Source organism: Venturia canescens, chromosome 1, assembly GCF_019457755.1.
Source record: "Venturia canescens isolate UGA chromosome 1, ASM1945775v1, whole genome shotgun sequence".
Lineage (NCBI taxonomy): Eukaryota > Metazoa > Arthropoda > Insecta > Hymenoptera > Ichneumonidae > Venturia > Venturia canescens.
The window spans coordinates 39,413,040-39,435,198 of record NC_057421.1 but is presented as its reverse complement, the minus strand read 5'-3'; the positions used below and the strand labels follow the sequence as shown (position 1 = coordinate 39,435,198).

General features: G+C 35.4%; 1 protein-coding gene and 1 long non-coding RNA gene across 2 annotated transcripts in view; both read right to left on the bottom strand.

The window, feature by feature from the left end:
- The window catches only part of LOC122418872 (uncharacterized), a 68,032-nt gene that overhangs the window by 25,225 nt on the left and 20,648 nt on the right, over positions 1-22,159 (bottom strand). The gene's annotated exons all lie outside the window — the stretch shown is intronic.
- LOC122418877 (uncharacterized) lies at positions 10,938-12,721 on the bottom strand. The gene is made up of 3 exons (XR_006262757.1): positions 12,350-12,721; positions 11,500-11,643; positions 10,938-11,358 (listed from the first exon to the last, which is right to left on the bottom strand). It is a non-coding gene; the product is annotated as an uncharacterized lncRNA (long non-coding RNA).

The window sequence follows — 22,159 nt, the reverse complement described above, 5'->3', positions numbered from 1 at the left end:
TTTTCTCGAGTTGGAGACAATTCCTCCTCGAGAAGATGTTCGATGATGGTGATCGGTCCCTTGACTCGGTTCTCATAGCCTGTATCCGATGTTTTAGCCTCTCGGGATTCGAGGAAAGGGCTTTTTATAAGTGGGAGGGGATTGCTTGGGACAGAGGACTCGACGGGGCTCTCGTTCAGGGGGAAGGGGGGATGGCAGTCCGATGAATTTCATACGTAGACGATTGCGAGCGAGTCCCAAAGCGGCCGAAGAACTTATGGCAGAAAAATATAGTGATTTTTAGACGCTTCAAAAGTGAGTGAGCGGTGTGGTGGATTCCACCACGACGCGGGGCGTTGCGGCTCTGCTACAACGTCACACGGGATAAAGGTGTTCGCCATCAACTAAAATCTTGCAAAACCCTTGGAAACACTCATGGTCTGTAGCTGCCGAAATCAGAACAGGAGCTGAACATAAGGCGCAAATATACATCTGAAATCATACAAAATAATAACGATTTTAATCTTTTTAATGGATTTTTCAATGGATATAACTAAAAGGATATTTTATAGCAAAGAGCTTTTTTTAACAGGGAATCTAAAGGCAGAATGATAATTGCTAAACACTGCCGTTTTCGACCGGATAATTGTTTCAAAATCAATTCAATCAAGTATTTTTTACACCATTGAACATACTTATTTCAGAAAGTACACGCGATATTTGAAAATAAATTATCAAAGATGAAGAAAAAACATTAGTTGGGAGTAATAAATATAATTTTATGTGAAAAAAAATTGCAACGTCTATGTTCCAATCTGAAAAAAAAACTTACCTCACTGTTGAGATTATGAGCAATATCCTCCTTGATCCTTTTGCAGTAAAATCCTCCGCAGCCGTTTCTTTGCCAGCAATTAATCTGGGAAATTCAATTCCTCTATTTTCTACAATACAATTATCGTGGTCCTCCACCTAATCCTTCTCGTTCATTTGAATGTCATGATTCTCGTTGAAAAAAAAATACTTTTCTTTTTGAGAGAAAACACAAATGCCACTATTGATATTGATTTATTTTTTTGCGTAAGATGCAAGGCCAATCGATGCTGCTCGCATTTTGTTTTTTCTCATATAGATGTTCATTTTTTTGGCGATGTCATCTGTTTAATCACAAACTCTCAACTTCATAATCATAGTTGTTGTTCTTGCTTGTTAGCTTGGGGAAAACATTGTGAAAAACCTGGTAATTGTTGAGGATAACGAATATAAATGGGTCGAATAATGCGGGAAGAAATATTGAACCTCGTGCAGTGGAAAGAGTCAACCACATAACTTTCTCCCTCAGAGAAATAGGCTACAGTTTGTAAAAAACCCGTACAAAGTGACAAGAACCATTATTGGTAATTATAGATACTACAGTCATGAGAAATATACACCTACAAAAAAGGATGGCGGAGAAGGAGAAGCTTATCAGTAAGTTGTATACCTAAAATTATTACAATAATATATTTCTGCTCAACAATATATACAAACACATTTATACTCCTCTATAATAATAAATAAGCAGATGTTTTCAACAAAAATTAACCGTTTTTAGTAAGATTTTGTAGTCAGGGAAAATAATAAATAATTTATAAATTAATTAATATTAATTAAAATTAATAAATAGGATGATTTACTGTTCTCTTGATTATATCTATTGTCCTCAGTTGGCTGCGATGCAAATACAGTTCGTTAAACTGTAAAGGGAAAGGAAAACTTTTCGAAGTTTCAGAACGTTTCATTTTGACCCATGATCATACAATGAATTGTATTGAGCCGTTTCATATGGAGCGAGCACAATTTCGTGAAGAATTGTACAAAAAAACGACAACGGAACTAGGAAGGCTGAAAAATTTCTGGAACGCAGCAGCTAAAGAGTTAGTAATAAGATGGATTTAATTATATAATCCTATTTATTAATCCATAAATTAATTTTCCTGGTGGCTCTTTCACCTTCCAATAATATTATATATTTTATCAAAAGAAATACGATTTTTGTATGTAAAATGATAATTCATCAACAACACTTATAAAAGAAGACTTATTTCAAAGTGTCTGGAAGAACTTTGAGAAATCGTATTCATATCGTGAACCGTTCGCATTTTTTTTATATGACAATTGCTTTTATAAGATCACGAGTTCTCGTTATGTGAATTATTGAAAAAAAAATCATAAAACACTACAGATTCCGGAAAAATATAAAATAACGAGTTATAATTTTTTATTGGAGCATTAGGTTCAAATTAAACATTTGTTCTCACATCAATTCTCTCTAAGGGAAAGGTTAATGTAATCTTCACAGCTGTTATTTTTCGTAAACTGAAATTTTTCAGAGAGTTATTGAATCTTCAATTTCTCAATTTCTTCTGACAGTTCAAAGAAGAGAGCTTTGTGTTTTTTCGTAGTAAGTTTTTCGTAGCTTTGTGATTTCGTAGTAATATAAAAATTATTTGTATTTCTTTTTTATTTTACAAAATAGATGCAAATTTCGATTTCCCAAAATATAAAGCTCCCCTATAAAAATATAACACCGCTCTCTTCGAATTGATTCTCCACTCGCATAACTGATTGAGTGCTTCAAAGCAGTAAGTTTTACTTACTGAGTCGCGATGAGTGCGAAGAAAAGTATTTTTAATTTCGACATAGACTGCTCACCGTTCAATTGATTCATATAAAAAAATGTTACGTATTTTTCCCCCTTTTTTCTGTGTGAGCTATGCTATTGTAATTTTGATCGGAAAAACGGTTTAAAAAATTTTTACAAAATAAATTGAATTTAAACGATGCGCACAGATTTATGAAAAGATAGGCTTACGGTATCAATAAATAACGGTTCTCAAAATTATATATTCTATCATTATGAATTTCCATTTCGTGTACCACAAATTTAATCCCTTCCTTACATCTTTCAAAGTTCATAGTCAGTTAAAAAAAAATCAATATAAGTGTAAAAAAGAAATATCAATTATTCAAAAATTTTTGAAGTGTTCTATAGATATATTACAAATAGTTTGCACAATCCACGATCTCCATCATTTTTATCGAAGGAATGAAATCGGAGCACAATGGGAGGATTACCCCAAAATGAAATACTGCATGATGAATTGGCGCAGAAATCCCCAAACCGCCCTTCCAAAAAATAATTATGAAATACCACAGTGCCTGCAAAGTTTTATGTGGATTCAAAAATTAACTTACACAAAGTCATTTGGGTAAACTGCCACTGGTGAAATTATTATTTCAAAGCATACCATTGAGGCATTGGGTGTTGAAATTCGCTCACCATGCTTAATTAATGACGACTCAACAAACGTTGAATCGCACACCGTACTGCTCTGTTCCACATTCGCTGAAGAACTGAATGGTGCGACTAATGCATTAATTGATGGAACGTTTGACGTTGTACCCAACGTCAAGGGACTATACCAACTCTTGACAATTATGGTTGAATACCAACATCAGATGAATTTAACGTTTCATAACTTTCGGACTTATCTACGCTAAATATTTCCATGTAATACCAGATAAATGGTTTTCATCCTAGTTAATCGTACTTATTACATATTATTTCGATAATACACCCTTTCATTTTGATCGCATTCGGTAATAATTGGGTTCAATATTGCAAACTTTTTCGTTATATATATGGGGGAAATTTAAAGCAATGTGAAATTTTCTAATCATACATTAGCACGATCGAAAATAAACCATCCGTAGGCTTGTTACATAAGTTTTATGTTTACTGAGTATTCTGCTGCAAATTTATCTCTGATAAAATTGCCCATTAATCATCCAATAAAGTGAATAAGAAATTTAACCTTTTTCGAAAATGTCCAGTGAGGAGAAGGATTCCCTTCCACATTATATCTCTTTCACATTAACGGCATTGCACGACTTTCATGTTTTTCAGTATTTCCCTATAGCTTTTTCATTAATGAGCAGAAAGAATGAAAGGGCCTACGTGGCCATTCTCAAATGCATTAAGCTGGCATTACCGGCATTCGAATCATATCGGGTTATAACGGATTTTGAGTCGGTTTCAATAGTTTATCCTCAGGTAAACAGCCAGGGCTGTAGATTTCACCACAGCCAAGTAAAAACTAAATTAATATTTCTATAATGTCTTCTCGACATACTCCAAACTTTTCTAGAATTTTCGTATGTGGAAAGGATAGGTTAATAAAAGATGAAGAATATCTTGTGGAAAAAAAAATCGCAGGCCCTGTTGAAACGACACCAAAGGACATCGGTGATATCCCGTATGAACCGCCAATGTCCTCGATTAATAGAAAAGGCATACGCATTTGCACGATGCCTAATGGATCTAAGTCTATTGCTCCCAGTTTTTATACCAGAAGCATTTCGCATGATAGTCAATGATTTAGCCAATGATTATCCCGACTTAAAGCTTATTTATAACGATTTTATGCACGTACTACAAGCGATTTTGGATTGATGGGAAAGGAACTGTGCTGTTTTCGATGTACAAAAAACGTATATGTACAAACAATGCATTGGAGCGGTGGCATCGGACCTTTAACGAAGTACCCTCGGTACGTAGTGAGTCAGAGAGTTTTAGTCTTCAATATGGGTAACGTAGTATATATTCCGGCAACACCATAGCCCCTGGCTAGTGTACGTGTTCACGTACAAGTACAAGCATTGAATCTACGTATATAGTCGCGTATAGGAAACCCAGCTTCTGCGTGTTTCGTTTTTCATCAGTGGGTAAAGAAATCCGAAGTGTGTACGGGAAAAGAAACATCCCTAACCTCAAAGAAGACTTCAAAAATGATTAAATTGACGGTGTCTTCTTTTGATATTTTCTATTTTTTATTGTTTCCGAAAATAATTGATGCGTGAAACACACCAAATGTTCGTTACAAATGTATAATATTTCTTTTGCAATACTGTGTTTCTATCGTTGGCTCAATTTGCGCATGTTCAGATGGTTTCAAAAGTGTTGCTGTAACTTATATTTGAATGAAGCGCCATAACCTACAATTCTGCGGTGTTGCCACATTTGCGTGTTGCTCAAAAACCTTGTCTTATTTCCAGTCATTTCTTAGAACACAAGCAAGCTTTGCATGTTTTCCAAAAAGAAAAATGTTCATTGGACATTCGTTTATATCTTCTCCAAATTTTATCAAAATCTGTTTGTTATAACTTCAACGTTATAAATTAAAAAGTGCGTCTGAATCACAGATTCACATAAGACTCTATGTTAACTGCTTCAAATTAAAGTATAGATCAAGAGACTCGGTAGAGTCTCGGGACAAGTACATTGACAGCTCTGTCGTCTGCTGGCCTGAGGCTCTCGCCGAGACTATATTTTCTCTGAATAAAACGATTCGCCGTGGTGGGGGTAAAATTGGCATGCGATTTTCTTTAATTACGAAACTCATGAGTTCTGTACGGATTTGAAAATTGAACTTTCAGCTAATTAAGAAGTTCTCTGTCGAATGAGCCCAAAATCAGCATGATCGGTGTCGTAATTGCTGAGAAAAAACTTTGCACGGGCTTAAGATTATGCAAAAGTTGCTAACACATTCTGGATTCGACGTATCTGTATACGCGTACTCTGACCGCTGCAAGCATAGGCTCCTTGGCCCCCATGATCACCAATCCCCGGTGAGAATATTCTTGTTCCAACCAATGAGCAATGAAAAAAATCCTGGGCCAATTACATCAAAGTTTAAAATGGCATGCGCAAGCATATAGCATGTGCATTTCAGTTCTGACTATGAATGTACAATATATATGACGTCAACTTCAGAACGTAGCACACGGCGCAGCACAGCTGGTAACAGCAGTTATAAATCAATCGATATACATATATATATGGGTACAAACCATGTGTCAGTTTTTGATCGTAAGAATAGAGTTTCGACATTACGAAGTGCGTGCGGGATAAATAAAAAAATAATTTTCATCATCTAAAGAAGTGCAGATTACTATTTATGTTGTTATTTGTGATATATTAAACCGGTATCAAAGCGGCCGCGTAAATGTAGTCTGTGATGTGTGTGTGAAAAAGAATATAAAAAATGCGCGATGCATATGTCAACGAAACTTTTCAAGATTTCATTATTTCGTTCGATTGGAAATAAGTGTTAACTGATATAATCCTTCAATTAAACCAGAGTACGAGAAATATTGTCCAGTGCGAATATATCGTCAGTGGCGTGGTTATATGTCAAGGTTATATATACGAATAAATAAAACTAAAATACACGCAACTGTTAGAATGATATTAGTAACTTTAATTGAATAAATGTTTTCTAATTTATATCTTGTGTTGTCATTATTTTTAAACATCCCCATATTTTGCTTGATATTCAGTTTGGCTCTGCCCTCTCCGATCCTTGTTTTCACCCCATCAGTTTGCAGCGGATCGATTCATATTATTAATTCGTTCCCTAATATGTGTCCTATGATTTTCTACTCCTTCATGATATATGATTGTGGTAACATGATTCGAGAGGTTTCTAACCATGATCTTGAATTGCACATTTTATAAATCAGATTTTCAAAAAAAAATCTGGTCTTGGTATAGTGTGTAGTTATTCTAATTAAAAAATTGATTATAAAAGTCTTCAGTTGCTCATTTATGGATGATAGATTTGAAATTGCTGTCTTCGAAGCTCATTGCGCAGATACATTGAACTGCAGCAGATACCTGCGAACTCTGAAATTTTTGTGGATAAATATATATGCGACGGATCACCCCTTATCTTTGATTATGGTAATATATAATGGAACTTGGTTCGGCAAGCTTTTAAGTGTTCCTTTTCAAATAATATTGAAGTTTATATGACTGATATACAGCGAATACTTCCAAACTTTGGTATTTCTGTGTTGCAGCATGTGTGCCAATCATTCAAATCATTTACTCCAACCGTATCATGTAATCTAGAAAATTCATCACAAAAGTCTGCCGCTTTCCTAAATACTTCAATTTTCCTTTTTCTACTCTATTCTGAGTTTTCGAATTTCTAAATTCATTTCTGAATTGTCCTGAAATGGTTTTCCTCCAAAACCAATGCAGGTACCTTAAACGTCGTTGAATTCTGTTGCTCCGTTGAATTAAGTTCCCTTAGTTTTTTGCTGCTTTGAGTTCTGGCATAATAAATGTTAGAAGTTTTTGGGTACTTTTTTTCAGCAACTATCAAACTGTGGATAATTGGACTTCAGCGGCCACTTGCAAACTTTGGAAATATATTTCATTGGGGGCACATTTTGGATGAGATGAAATCTCTAGATTCAGAATGCAAAAGCGACATTTAAAATGGGCAAATCTGTTGGATTTTTCGTGTCTTGATTTTGATCTATCTTTCATTTGAATTTTGAATAAAAGGGATAAATAAAATCTGTTCTTTTAAGGAAATCTTTACGTCAGTTCTTTCTTGGTATGAAGATTTGGAAAAAATCGCCAAAGGCCAAGGACAGACAGGTGACGAAATATTTCCAGTACAATTTTGACGAAAAATAGATCTTTTGTCGTGGAAACCAACGTTATAAGCCGAAAATCATATTACAGCCCACGAGACGCATTTCTTCACTCTCTTGGGTTCCTATTACACAAAACATATTAGAAGACAAGGAGAAAAATCACCAAAGTCCAAGACCAAACCAGTGCCGAAATATTTTCAGTACAATTTTGAAGAAAAATTGGTCTTTTACGTGGAAACCAACATTATAAACCGAAATTCATTTCTCGGGCCTTATCCCGGATTCCTTCATGCTGTTGAGTTCCTAATAGGCATAACATATTAGAGTATAAGGAAAAAAATCGCCAAAGTTCAAAGGCAGACTTGTGACGAAATATTTTCACTACAATTTTTACGAAAAATTGATTTTCTATGGTGGAAACCAACTTTATAAGCCGAACATCATACCCAGGGAAAATAAGGTTGTGAAAAGTACATTGATGGTCCCTTATTTGCTGATAATTTCATGAAAAAGATTATCCCATAAAAAAATGTTCGTATGAGAATGGAATCTATAAAAATGTACTAAGCAAATAATTCATAGAAATTTAAACTAAAATCCTATAACCGTCATAACATAAATGAGGAACTTTTGAGAAAAAAGGCGTGATATCAAACCATAAACTTCCCCTTGGGAAAAAAAGGTTGGGACAAGTACATTGATGGTCCCTTGTTTCTGGATGACATAGAAAAAAGATTCAGAACCAAGAAAAAAATTCTATAGAAATAATAAATGAAAAATTGAAAAGTTCAAAAAAAATTCAACAATAAAAAACAATCGAAAAAAATTCTGTAAAGAGAAATAAAAATTTTCAAAAAAATTCATAAATATTGAACAAATTGAAAAATGTACTATCCAAGTTACATGCAGTATAAAAATATATGATATCAATTAGAGGCCAAGTTTTTATTGATAATTTGGAATATTTATTGAACAAATCGGAAACTTTAATTGAAACTCATGATAATTATTTTCAAGAAAAAAGTTAATGAAAAAAAAGTCATAACGGAAGTTACGTGCAGTACTAAAATGTATTATATCAATTCGAGGTCAAGTATTTATCAGTTATTCGAAATATAATCTCCGGCGACAAATGAGCGTTGAGAATCCTTGTCGGGCTCACAACGTTTTATCAAAATTACTAAAAAATTAATGGAAATGAAATCATTAAAAATTCACATGAAAGTCATTCGTTACTTCAACAAGGTACACGCTATAAAGAATCGATTCCCCTCCGATTTTGAGGATCCCCTGGTATTATTCACAACATTCAACTTCGATTGGATCGGTACAAATTATGTTCAAATACGTCTTAAACGTACTTGCCCGGCCCATCACTTTTTATTCAAATTGCTCATTCGAAAACAAATCAAAAACAAAGTTAATGCATGTGTTAATATTAAGGAACAGTAATTCCCGAGAAAATAATTTTCCTTCGAATCGCTCTTGTCAAAATGAAACGAAAATGAAAGATAAAGTTGATTAATCTATTTATATCATATGAAATCAGAATTCACACCAAAATAATTTTTCTCCAAATTCCAGGAATCCACGTGTCGTACTCGACTAGTGGTATTTATCAAAATGTGTACGTGACTATAGAAAAAAAACATTGCATGGCTGAGTAGGTTCGAAAATTTCTTGTAATGTGCCTGATTATTTCTCATTTTCATTGGTTCTTACCGAATGGTATGTGTTCACTGAAGAAAATGAGAAGTGGATATTGCTATACGAACTTGCGAACAATCAAGTTCAAATTACTTGGAGATATTATTTTTATTTCTATCGATTTTATTATATTTGTCATTTTAGAGCAGCCCTGATTTGTTTTCGAATGAGCAATTTGAATAAAAAGTGATGGGCCGGACAAGTACGTTTAAGACGTATTTGAACATAATTTGTACCGATCCAATCGAAGTTGAATGTTGTGAATAATACCAGGGGATCCTGAAAATCGTAGGGGAATCGATTCTTTAAAGTGTGTACCTTGTTGAAGTAACGAATGACTTTCATGTGAATTTTTAATGATTTCATTTCCATTAATTTTTTAGTAATTTTGATAAAACGTTGTGAGCCCGACAAGGATTCTCAACGCTCATTTGTCGCCGGAGATTATATTTCGAATAACTGATAAATACTTGACCTCGAATTGATATAATACATTTTAGTACTGCACGTAACTTCCGTTATGACTTTTTTTTCATTAACTTTTTTCTTGAAAATAATTATCATGAGTTTCAATTAAAGTTTCCGATTTGTTCAATAAATATTCCAAATTATCAATAAAAACTTGGCCTCTAATTGATATCATACAATTTTATACTGCATGTAACTTGGATAGTACATTTTTCAATTTGTTCAATATTTATGAATTTTTTTGAAAATCTTTATTTTTCTTTACAGAATTTTTTTCGATTGTTTTTTATTGTTGAATTTTTTTGAACTTTTCAATTTTTCGTTTATTATTTCTATAGAATTTTTTTCCTGGTTCTGAATCTTTTTTCTATGTCATATCTCTTTACAAAGTCAACCGAAGGTCACAAAATTTTAACTGACTCATTTTTCGAAAGAATTTGACATCTGTACAAATTTTATAATTTTCTGTTTGTTAATTGATTTACCGAGGGTACTTCCTTAAGGAGAGCGTAGGAACAAGACCTACATTTTTTGCATTCATGGGTTCTTATAAAATCTGATTATTTTAATACAAGTTATTCGACTAGGTGTTTGTCTACACAATATAAAATATTTAAATTTTTTATTATAATTGGTCATATCAATGACATTTCTTTAACGAATTTATTGTTAAAATTCATGCAACCATTTTAAAAGTATTTCTAATGCCCCTCGTCGTTATTATAGAAGCACTTAAAGAATTGATTGAACTAGCGCACTGCGATCTGCTTACACTGAAGCAGAATGGTCAGCCCTATCGCAAACAAGATGCTTCCACTAAGCGTAGAGAAGAAGTGCTGAGAAAAGCGTAGGTGCAATTGGGTGACTTGAACTCGGGTTGTAGGGAGGAACGAGAACGGAGGTTTAGAGTTTTCCTTACAGACGTTTCTCCATATACGGCTTTTTTATAGCAATAAAAAATTCAAGGTGCTCCATCAAGTTATTAAATGCTAAATCTATAAAGCAAAAGAATATGTTTTTAGAAAAAAAAACATTTGCATAATGCATAATTTAAGTGATAAATTACTTTGACGACAACAAAAAAGTGTATCAATAAATTTTAGTTATAGATGGAAATTAATCAATAAAAATTATTACAAAAAAATTCAATATTTTTTATCGTTATACATCGTGTCAGTTCTATGCGCGACTTCGAACTTAGGCTGCTGCACATATTGGGCCTCATTGACGAATTCTTATTTACTCTAAGGGAATAATAATAATAATGATTTACTTTAAGCTACTTACCCTGTACATTCGATAATAACTTTATTGAATAAAATATTCGATTTACATTTATATATTCATTATTGTTGTTTTCATTGTTTTCTGCAGCATATAATTCATCGGAAACTATCGGCCATCGAACTTTATTTGGCTAAAAACATTAAGATCGTTTCACAAATAAAAAATAAATAAAAAAAAATGTTTATTCCTTATTAAGTATTATCGGATCAAATATCAATACATCGCTCGACTTCCTTCGAGTTTAGGCCCGGCATTCGAAAATTCAAATTCTGTCGATCGAGAATCTTGTTATCGAATCGGCGATGATCGAAAATACTGATCGCGACATCTGTCTTCCGTATCTGTCAACTATAATCACGTGCCAGCTACAGCCGCATCGTTTGTCATATTTCCAACAACCTGAAAATGGTTTCTGGCGGAATCTCCACCCTACCAATTTGAGAAAAAGATAAAAAAATCAAGAACTAATAAGCATGTTCAAAAATTACGTTTAAGTTAAAGGTTAGTTGAAAAATAAATTATTTGGAAAAAAATTCACGCAATTCCCGAAAAATCGCGAACTTCTCTGACCTTTCCCTGACTTTTCCCAAAAGTTGAAATTCCATGACTATTCCCGGTTTTCCAGAATTCCCTGACTACTAGACACCCTGACTGCCTGCTGCGCGCGCGCCTGCGTTTGTGTGTGTGTGTGCGTGTGCGTGCGCATATGTAAGACTGCAAAAGTGAAAACGGAAAAATACCAAAAAAAATCTAAACACCAATAAAGTACAAAAAAACGATAAAAGCAAAAAAAAATTTAATGCACTTTCAAGACCAAACTCCAATCTTCCCGTGGTAAGTACGTGAATAGATTCTTATATTGAAACTAATGGTCTTGGCAACATATTCAAACTTTCAACAACTTTCGCATTTATCTCCGAAACCACTGGTTCTACACGAAAAATGTATTAGATAAAAAATGTCTATTGCTTAATGGCCTACAACTTTTACTTAAAACATTTTTCTCTAGCACCAATATTTATCGCAATTAACACGAAAAACTCTGAAAAAATCGATTTTTCATCGATTTGACCTTGAAAATTCAATTTGCGGGTATTTTGAAGGCCATATTCGTAATCAGCGCATCGTAATAAACAAGTATACCAAATTTCAGATCAACCGAAGGTATTGGACTAAACAGAAGTTAATCCTGAAAATGTAACGTGTAATAATTTTTAATTTCCAGTGAATTAAAAAAAAAATACGGATTTTGTTACACAATTATCAAAAATTTGAAGCATCTCAACCGAATTGAACCATGAACTTTTTAAAATTATATTAACTAAATACGATATTTTATTGTTTATACAAAACTAAGGAATTTCCAAAAATCTACTATTTCTAGTTTGGTTATCATTGCTATGGAGGTTATACTACTTACCTTTGCCTTCACACTGCGACTATACATTTATTTCTTTGATTTATTTTTCATTGAGCAGTCGGAAATTTATATTCACACTCATTTTTTCTTGATGTTTTTTCGCAGTTCACAACACAGCAACTCCGCTGGCTCATTTTATGTTATAAATTGGAACCTAATTGCAATTTTACGTGTATACGCTTACTAAAACTTTGAAAACAGCGTTTGTAACCCCGAAATTGACCACTGCGTACGCTAGTGCCGATTTGGCTTCCCCCACCATGACTTCGCACATAACGAAAAGAAGTTTTACTTAAAAAAATATAAAAGTTATGAATATCATAAACCACGAATTCTTTCAGCAGTATAACAACGCCCATCAAACCGCTGAAATGCTGAATTAAAAAAAATAAAAAAATAGTCCAAGTTTGAACAAATAGTATATTACATACCTAGGGAGGGAAAATAGACTACTTCAAACCGCGGGCAGAATTGTCGCCCGAGCCGAAGGCGAGGGTGATAAGCATGCGGTTTGAGGTGGTCTAATTTCACTCCCGTGGAGTGTATACGAAGTAGTCTACTTTCCCTCCCTAGGTGTGTAATATACTATTTCTTGCTCCCCTAGCCGAAAGTACGCACTTTCCGGCCGCATTTCAGGCCGGGAAGAGCATTTTTCATGGCCGGCTAACTCGGCTAACTTCAGTGCGCTCTAACGATATTTTTGCGGCCGGTGATCCTTTAACATTTCGATATATGAATGTGAAGCCTGTATTCATTGCCATGATTTTGTTTATTCGTTGCCAAGCATCATTATTATTTGCTTCAAGCGGGCGTGTATAGCGTAGCTTTTATCATTCATGTTATGCGCTATACTGCCATGAACCCGGACGAATAACATACATTTGTTCGTTCAGATGCGAAAACAGAAAATAATGTAACCGGACTAATAAAATGAATATGGTCGTCCGGAATAATGTTGTATTTCCAGATTCCAGGTTCATAGGAAAGCACATATTCATGTAAATTGTCAAGTATAGCGGGAAATATTCATATATAGAAATTGTTAACTATCATGAGACTTTGAATCAGACATGTATCAACGAATTATTTATTTGTACTAATAATATTGTTGTATCATTGTGTGATATTTTGTGTGTGTTTTTTTACTTTTTGTTTATGTTTTTAATGCCTGCCCCCCTCCTCGCGATTGCTAGTAATTATTGAACGTACTTTCGGCTACGGGATCAAGAAAAATAGTATACAGCCCACGGCCCAAATGTTAGATGCCCTGGCATGTGCGACATGAAGCACATGTCAGGAAATCCAACTTTCGGGCCTAGGGTCGTAATATACTATTTGATTAAAAACTGGAAAAAACATGTTGTGTCCATGGTAACAACAAAATTGGCAGTACATGCGAATTCAGCAAAATTCGACAAATGAAATAAAATGATAGGTGACCGACCCCGGCCAAAAAACATCACTTCTATATAAAATGCCTTTTTTAAAATCGATTCAGACTTACTGGTACCCTTCCCATCATATCCCACTGATCCCAGATTTTTCATAATATCTTTTTTAATGATTTGAAATCGAACCAGGAGGGGCGGGAGGAGGAGGGGGATTTGGAATAAAAATTCAACTCCAAATAAGGACCACCCTAGCATACATTTATATCGTCGAAACTAAAAAATATGCATTTTATATCGATAATTCTTAACCTTTTCAATTTCAGACGCCATATATAGTGAGTCCATTTTTTTTAGTCTCAAATTCACTTTTTTACATTAAAGAGTAAATGTAGGTCTGTTTTCTTTTTTTAATCGATTGTGTAACCAAAAGGATTAAGGGAGTCAGCCCGTGTGACAGTCGAATTTTTCGGGGTTTTTTCGCGATTTTTCGTGGAAAAGGAAAAAACAAACTTTTGGAAGGAAGATTTACTTTTGCTTCCTCATAGAGAAAGCTTTGTGATGAAAAATTTTTTTCTCCAGTTTTCAATGTCAATGTGCTCAAAATATTCCAAAACATCGAAAAATCATCTAGAAAAATCATCTAGAAAAAATGTCCGGGTGTGTGTGTGTGTGCGTGCGTGTGCGTGTGTATGCGTGTGTTATGACACTGCAAAATTCAAACGTTTATAACTCGGAAACGGTTTGAGATACAGGACTACCGTTTTGCACAGATGTTAATCTATACAAGCTTTTCATTCTCTGATAATTTTATCAGAATTTGAAAAAAAATACGAATATGACGTTTTAAAATATTCATAAAAATGATGTCGACTCTCTACCTTTCGAAAATTTAGAGATTTATTAATAATTTTTTTTTTTTATAAACAGACTATCATAATAGGAAGGTTGGTATTAAATTTGGGGAATATCGGTTGAGCGGTTTAAATTTTATGACGTTTTGAATTTTACGAAAATATGAGTTTTTCAAAAAATCGTCTAACCTCTTCAATTTTTGGAAAGTTTGTAAGATATAGTGTATAAGTCTCTACTTCCACTATACTTTCCAGCAAAGTTGTCGGAATTATTTAATTTCAATGTTAATAGAAAAACGATAAAAATTGAAAGACGCAAACTGTTTTTTTTCTGATGCCTCATCATTCAGTTGTTTTTTATGGATTTAAACAAAGAGATGAATTAAAGTTCGTAAAAGAAGATAGAGAAAATGCATTATTTCCTTGTATATTAAATAAATGCTGCAAATAAAAATTTGCAAATTGCTTCCTCAAGATGGTCAAGATGCACGGTGCTTAAGATGCACGATGCTCAAAGCTTACTTTATAAGGAAGCCAAAATGAAAAATATAGCACCTCATAGAGTAAGCTTTGAGCATCGTGCATCTTTACCATCTTGAGGAAGCAATTTGCAAATTTTTATTCGCAGCATTTTTTATTTTTATTGTGTTCAGGATTGAGCAAGGCCTCGACGGCAGTGCGAGAGAATTCGGGCAGGGCTCTCGCGCCCCGCCGCCGGGTGTCGCCAGTTCTCGGGCTTACATTTTTGGGTAGTGCGAAATTAGAGCAAATGGACGCTCATTCACGCACTCCCGTGGGCGTCGCCACCTCTTGGGCATCAATTATCACGGGATAAGGGAAACGCACCGCGCACGCGCGCGAGGCGTCTTCATCGATCTCTATGATCGATTAGACAGTCTCAATCCGGGCGCCGGAGCGTGCACGTGCATCGATTCATTTGCAAACCACATCTTCACATTTTCAGTATTAATGGTGGGAGTTTTACATCTCATTTCGGGCTAAATTAACCTCAGCACGTGTTTAAAATATGTTAACTAAAATTATGTTTGAATAAAGAAATATTTATTTCTCATGTTATCTCTGAAGTTACATCACATCGATAACTTCAGATAATTCGGCCGACTCGATCACAGATTCGCTTTTGAAAAAATTCGAGTCGCTTAGCAACTGTTGTGCCCATACATCGCACTCATTAAAACAAATTAAGCACTCTCAGCGCAAACGCAGCAATGGTGAAATATCGATGCTCCCGAACGAGCGCATCGACCCTCGATGTCAACATCGAAACTTCCAGAAGGAAATCTAGGTTATATTCGCACGAGAAGGGGAAAACTCCCAAATCTATAAAATTATCGACTAACCCAAAATTCGACAGTCTTTGACGACAATTGTAACGATTGGTCTCGAGGCAATAAAACCTCGAATTTGTAACTTCTTAAATAAACTTATTGTTAACTTGTTGTAAAAGTATCGAGTTGGAGTTCAGCTCTTTTGGCCTAAATCCCTTAAATACTCGTCCTTGATAACTCGTCCCTTCGCGACGGTCTTCGCGGACACAACATTGGTGGCAGCGGTGGGATAGCCACTACTCGAGAAACCCGACACGTCTATGATAGTCAAACGGAAGGAATTCAAATTGCTAAGGAGGACCGCTAAAAAAGTCGATAAATCGAACGGACGTTCGATTACCGATCATCGCATCCAAGGCAGACCGATCTACGTCAAGATTCAACCCAAAATACGACTGAAGCAGGAGCGGAAGAAATTCAACACTACAACGAATCTGAACACCATGCTAGCGATCATCTTACTGTAAGTGATGGCACATTATTAAATAACATTGTAATCCACCAAAGACAGATCGTATATAAAAATTTATATGTCAGACGACGAGTACGCTGAACGTCTCGAATTACCGGGCGTAAGCACTATTTCGCGTTCACTCAATTCATTTTTCGACGATAAACTCGACTACAATTGCGAATGAAAAAACGAAATCACCTCGCAAAGTAGAAGGCGACGAAGTAGCGTCCAATCTTTAAATCGATCTCCGACATCGGAAGACGATTATTTAGACGCGGAAAATACGCCGGAAAATTTGGTAATAGAAACCACAAATCCTTTAGTATCAACAATGGTTGAAACCGTAAATTTAGACACAACGGGAGATAATCAGAATTCCGGAAATCCCGGAAACAGTCGAAATAATAATCCCGGAAATCCTGGAAATAATGGCGAAAATAATACAGGAAATAATTCTCAAAATTCCTCCCCAAATCACTCGCGAACTAACAGATTACGAGGCACAATGTCTCTTAAAGAAGCGCGTAGTTTAATTCCTCGATTCGATGGTTCAAAACCAGAAGAAGCGCGAGAACTAATTGATTCTTTTGCTCACGTCAACAAACATATTTTAGAGGAAGATCAAGAGATTCTCCTGGAATCAGTGTTAACTACTAAATTAACTGGTAAAGCTCGAGCAGAAGTAAGGTATAAAAATATTCCAGATTTTGAAACATTTAAATCCGTTATGTTAGAAATATTCTGCGGTACGAGAACCGTAGGAGCCCTCCAAACAGAGTTATATTCTTGCCGACAAAAATTTAATGAATCAGTAAAAGATTTCGGAAGAAGAGTAGAAGACACAATGATGGAATTAATTGATGCAAGTATAAAAAAGCACTCGACTATGATCGAACATACGCGAAGTAGCCCTCTCGAGTTTCACTCAAGGTCTCAAACGCGAATATCAAACAGTTATTAAAGCTAGGGCATATCCAACCCTTAACGAAGCAATCACAGCCGCGATTGACGAAGAAAAAATACAGCAAGAGACTCGAAGAGAACCCGGAAATAATACGGTTACTTGCAATAGGTGTAATAAAAAGGGTCACATTGCTCGCGACTGTAGAAGCTCAGGGAATAGGTAAGAAAATCATGGTAACGGAAACAATAGTTTACCGACACCGAGTCGAAGCATAAATTCTGTCGTTTGTAATTATTGCAAAAAAACAGGTCACGTATATGACGATTGTTGGAATAGAAAAAATAGAAATGGTAACCAAGGAAATAATAATAATAATGGAAATCAAGAAAATCGTGGAAATCAAGGCAACAGAAGCAGAAATAGAAATTATCAAGATAATAGACAACAGAATAACGGTCAAAATAACAGTCAAGAAAACAATCAAGGTAATAACCAAAATTCGAATCAATCGAATAATGGGAATGCGGAAGAAAAGAAAACAATAGGGTCGCTGAACCTCAGTCTCCTCGCGCGAACGGCTGAGCGAAAAAATGCGCACGTTAGCTGTGTGGAGGCTAAGCGAGCTACCGGCTCGAATGCACATGTCGTGAAACCCAAAACAAAATTCGTAATTATAATTCGATCGGTTCCTGGGGAATGGCTAGCGACTTTTATATTACATCACCGCACGCAATAGATTCAGCTCTCCTCTTGAAAGTTGACACGGGAGCTCAATGTTACATAATAAAAAGAAACGCTCTAAGAAAAAATACAGAAATAATCAATGAAACAGTCGAATTGACAGGCGTCGGAGGAAAACCCTTCAATGCCCTGTGTAAAGTAATCCTCGAAATCGAAACACCCGCCGTCAAAATTCTTCATGAATTTTTCGTGGTCCAATCAAAACAGACGGAATATTGGGACTCGATTTTATTAAAAAACACAAGGTCGACATTCTAGGTGGCCGCATAATCACAATGTATGGTCACGTCGAGCCTTTGGTGAACGCTTCGGAGAAACTAAAATCCCGTTCCGAGAGCATCCACTACGTAAAAGCAAAAAATTTAGCAGTAGGATGTTTATCAGCCTACGAAATTAAAAAAGGAGTAAAAGTAGAGCAAGAAATAGTTCCAGAAAAAAGAATGACTTCTCCAATCATGTTTTTAAATGCCTTAGATCAGGAAGTCTCAAGAGAAAGGCCGACAGTCGAAATCGAAGAAATAGAAAGCGATCACAAACAAAAACAAATAGAAAAAATTGAAATTAAAAACTCTCCAGGCAAGGAAGAATACACTTACAGAATTGAATATAATGAAGAAAAAAAAAATACAAATACTGACGCGCTGAGTCGCATATACACGAACAGGCTCGATCAGAATGAAAACAAAGATCAGCTGAAAAAAAGGGGGAAAGAAAGAACGTGTAAAGTCATGAACGACGCGTTTTCATCTGCTTCTTCAACAACTCCAGCCTCCTTGGAGAATCGGTCCATCCCCAATTATAATGGCCGACTTGATAATCAACCGAGTGCGGCTGAAGATAAAAATGAGATGCCCATAGAGGACAGCGACGAAGGAGGTAGCGAGAGTGAAACCAAACACCTCGAATCTGACGCGATGAACCTGTCAGAGAGAGACAGAAAAACAATACTACGAGAGTATCACGACACGCCTTTCGGAGGACACCCTGGAGTAAAAAGAATGACTCAACGAATTCAAGAAAAGTATCGTTGGTCAGGAATGAAAAAGGAAATAAAGGAATATGTAGAAAAATGCGACAAATGCCAGAAAATCAAAGTCATGAAATCAAAGCGATCACCGATGGCAATCACCGACACTCCGGAAAGAGCATTTAACAAGTGCGCGGTTGATGTAGCAGGACCGTACCCAGAAACAGACCTAAGAAATAAATACTTTTTGGCAGCTCAATGTATAAAAAAAAACTAACAAAAAAAACGATAGAATAACAAATATATAAAATTGAAATATGAAGAAAGAAATCGAATATACGAAAAATATGAAAATAAATACAAAAATAATAAACAGAACGCAACGAATAATACGGAACGTGTATAATAATAATTTAAAAATATTGAAAGTCAACAAAGTCTATCCACTAACAACAAAAATTAATGAAAAACAATTCCAATTTATAGCAACCACTTCCAAAATAATAATTGTGGATAATTACAAAAGAACGTATTTAATAATGACTGAAGAAGATTTAAATAATGCGAAAAAAGTTGACAACGTCTATTATTACAAACCTAAGCAATCACTGCAAACAATAAGCGATAATACATCATGCAAAATAGCGATTTATTTAGGAAATAATCCCGAAAAATTGTCACGTAATCAATGAATTGTAAAAATCGAAAAAACATTAATAATCGCACTAGAAAAGAAGGTAGATGGCTATTCGTAGCCCCAAAACCCGAAAATATTAGAATCGATTGTAAAAATAAGTCCACGACACACGAAATAATCCACAATACAGGATTACTGGCTTTGGACGGAGAATGTTCCGCCACATCAATAAATTTTCAATTGTTATCTTTAAACGAACTACGACAACACGAATTTATAACATTTATACCACTATAATGTAACAAATGCGATTGGAATGGTAAACGCTAATCACCCAATTTTCAATTACAGCGTACCATCAAAAATAATTACTAATCCACTGGAAACGAATAAATTAGGCGAACGAATTGAAATTCTTAAGCAAAAACTAGAAGAAGAACCGAATATTTGGGCACATCCTTATCACGTAATTGGAAATTACTCTCTAAGTGCCATTAGCATGACTCTGATCATTATAATAATTATCATTTTAACAATTTTTAAGGCAAAACATTGCCAAAGAATTCGATTAATACAACAAACTAATGATATCGAACTAGCCCCGACTTTCGTGGCAAGACCACAAATCATCGAAGAACTCGCATCTAAATCTACTGATGACAAAATTTACATAACTAAGGCACGCCCAAAAAATAAAAATAATGCCACACAAAACGCTTCATTATAACCTAAACAAAATACTAAAAGTGGAAAAGGAATTAAAAAAAAAGGAAAAACATATTTAAGCTTCACACAAATTTGTTTATTTTAATTCCGTGCGAAAAATAGCCGAAATAAATTTCGTCTCCCAAAGGGGGGAGGAATGTTGTGCCCGTACATCGCACTTATTAAAACAAATTAAAAACTCTCAGCGCAAACGCAGCAATGGTGAAATATCGATGCTCCCGAACGAGCGCATCGACCCTCGATGTCAACATCGAAACTTCCAGAAGGAAATCTAGGTTATATTCGCACGAGAAGGGGAAAACCCCCAAATCTATAAAATTATCGACTAACCCAAAATTCGACAGTCTTTGACGACAATTGTAACGATTGGTCTCGAGGCAATAAAACCTCGAATTTGTAACTTCTTAAATAAACTTATTGTTAACTTGTTGTAAAAGTATCGAGTTGGAGTTCAGCTCTTTTGGCCTAAATCCCTTAAGGAGTTTCGGTACAAAAGTCAAAATATTAAGAAATTGATCAAATTTGGTGATAATGTTTTTCAACATCAAGTGCGAAAACACAAATTTTTTCAAAATTTTCTTCTACTTAGTTATCGAGTAATTACGCATTAAAGCAGATTTCTTATGCCCGGAATGTATACCTATATATATGGAAACGCTATGCTTATACACGTAAACTTTAGTGATCAATTACTCGATAACTGTGTAGAAGAAAAATCTTAAAAAATTTGTATTGTCAAATTTGGCACTAAAAATATGTTCACCAAATTTTATAAAATTCTAAACTGTTAGCGTGAATGCGTGAGATGAAAGCAGAGAGAGAGAGAGCAGCGCCATTGTGGCCGGTAAACACATTGATGAGAGCAGTGAGTTGAGAGAGTTGAGCGAAGCAGGAGGTGCGCGCGCGAAAGAGCTAACCAAAAAAAGCATCCTGTATCGAAAAAGACGAACGATTCATCTTATCATTTATTTCAATAAATCTTTTCAAACCATTCATCGGAGTTAGTCCATTTATTTAAGGGACTCTTGGGGAGAAGGAGTGAATCTTCTAATAATTCAGAAGTGGGATTGCACCATAAAAACGTGCCGGTGAAAGAAGATAAACGGTGAAGTGTGGAGTGTTCGAGAAAAACGTGGTGACCTTTGTCGTGGCGACGTGAAACAATCGTAGCAAAAGTTTGCAAAGGTGACGATCTGGTTCATTCCGACAAGTGATAGTTGCTCGACAAAAAATGGTGTTAACGAGGGAAGAAACGGTGAAACTTCATCGGGAACAGCTCGAAAGAGCGAGGAGGGCAAGGGAAGAGGAACAAAGACTCGAGGAAGAACGTTTAGCGCACGAACAACAAGAGCAGGCGATGAAAACCGAAGAAAGAAACGAGCGGGAGCGTACCGAACTGGAACGTTTCGAGCAAGAACGCCTCGAACGAGAACAGGATGGTCGAGTTCGTACACGAGAACAAACACCGACCGAATTACCGGCGGACGCGACGCCTGAACAACGCTGGCAATTCATGATGCAAACGATGATCAACGATAACCGAGTAAATCACGAACAAGCCTTGCGTCGTGATCAAATATTGGAAAACGTGATAACGCAGTTCACGAACATGTCTCAAAATTTTGCATCGACGCAACAAAATACAATTCCGAGACAAAATGGCGGTAACGAGGTAGCATTTCAAGTCATGCCGGATTTGTCCAAAAATATCGAAGAGTTTGATGGTGAAAGTGATGCCATGACGGCAAAGGCATGGATCAAAAATATCGACAGTATGAGAGAAATTCACC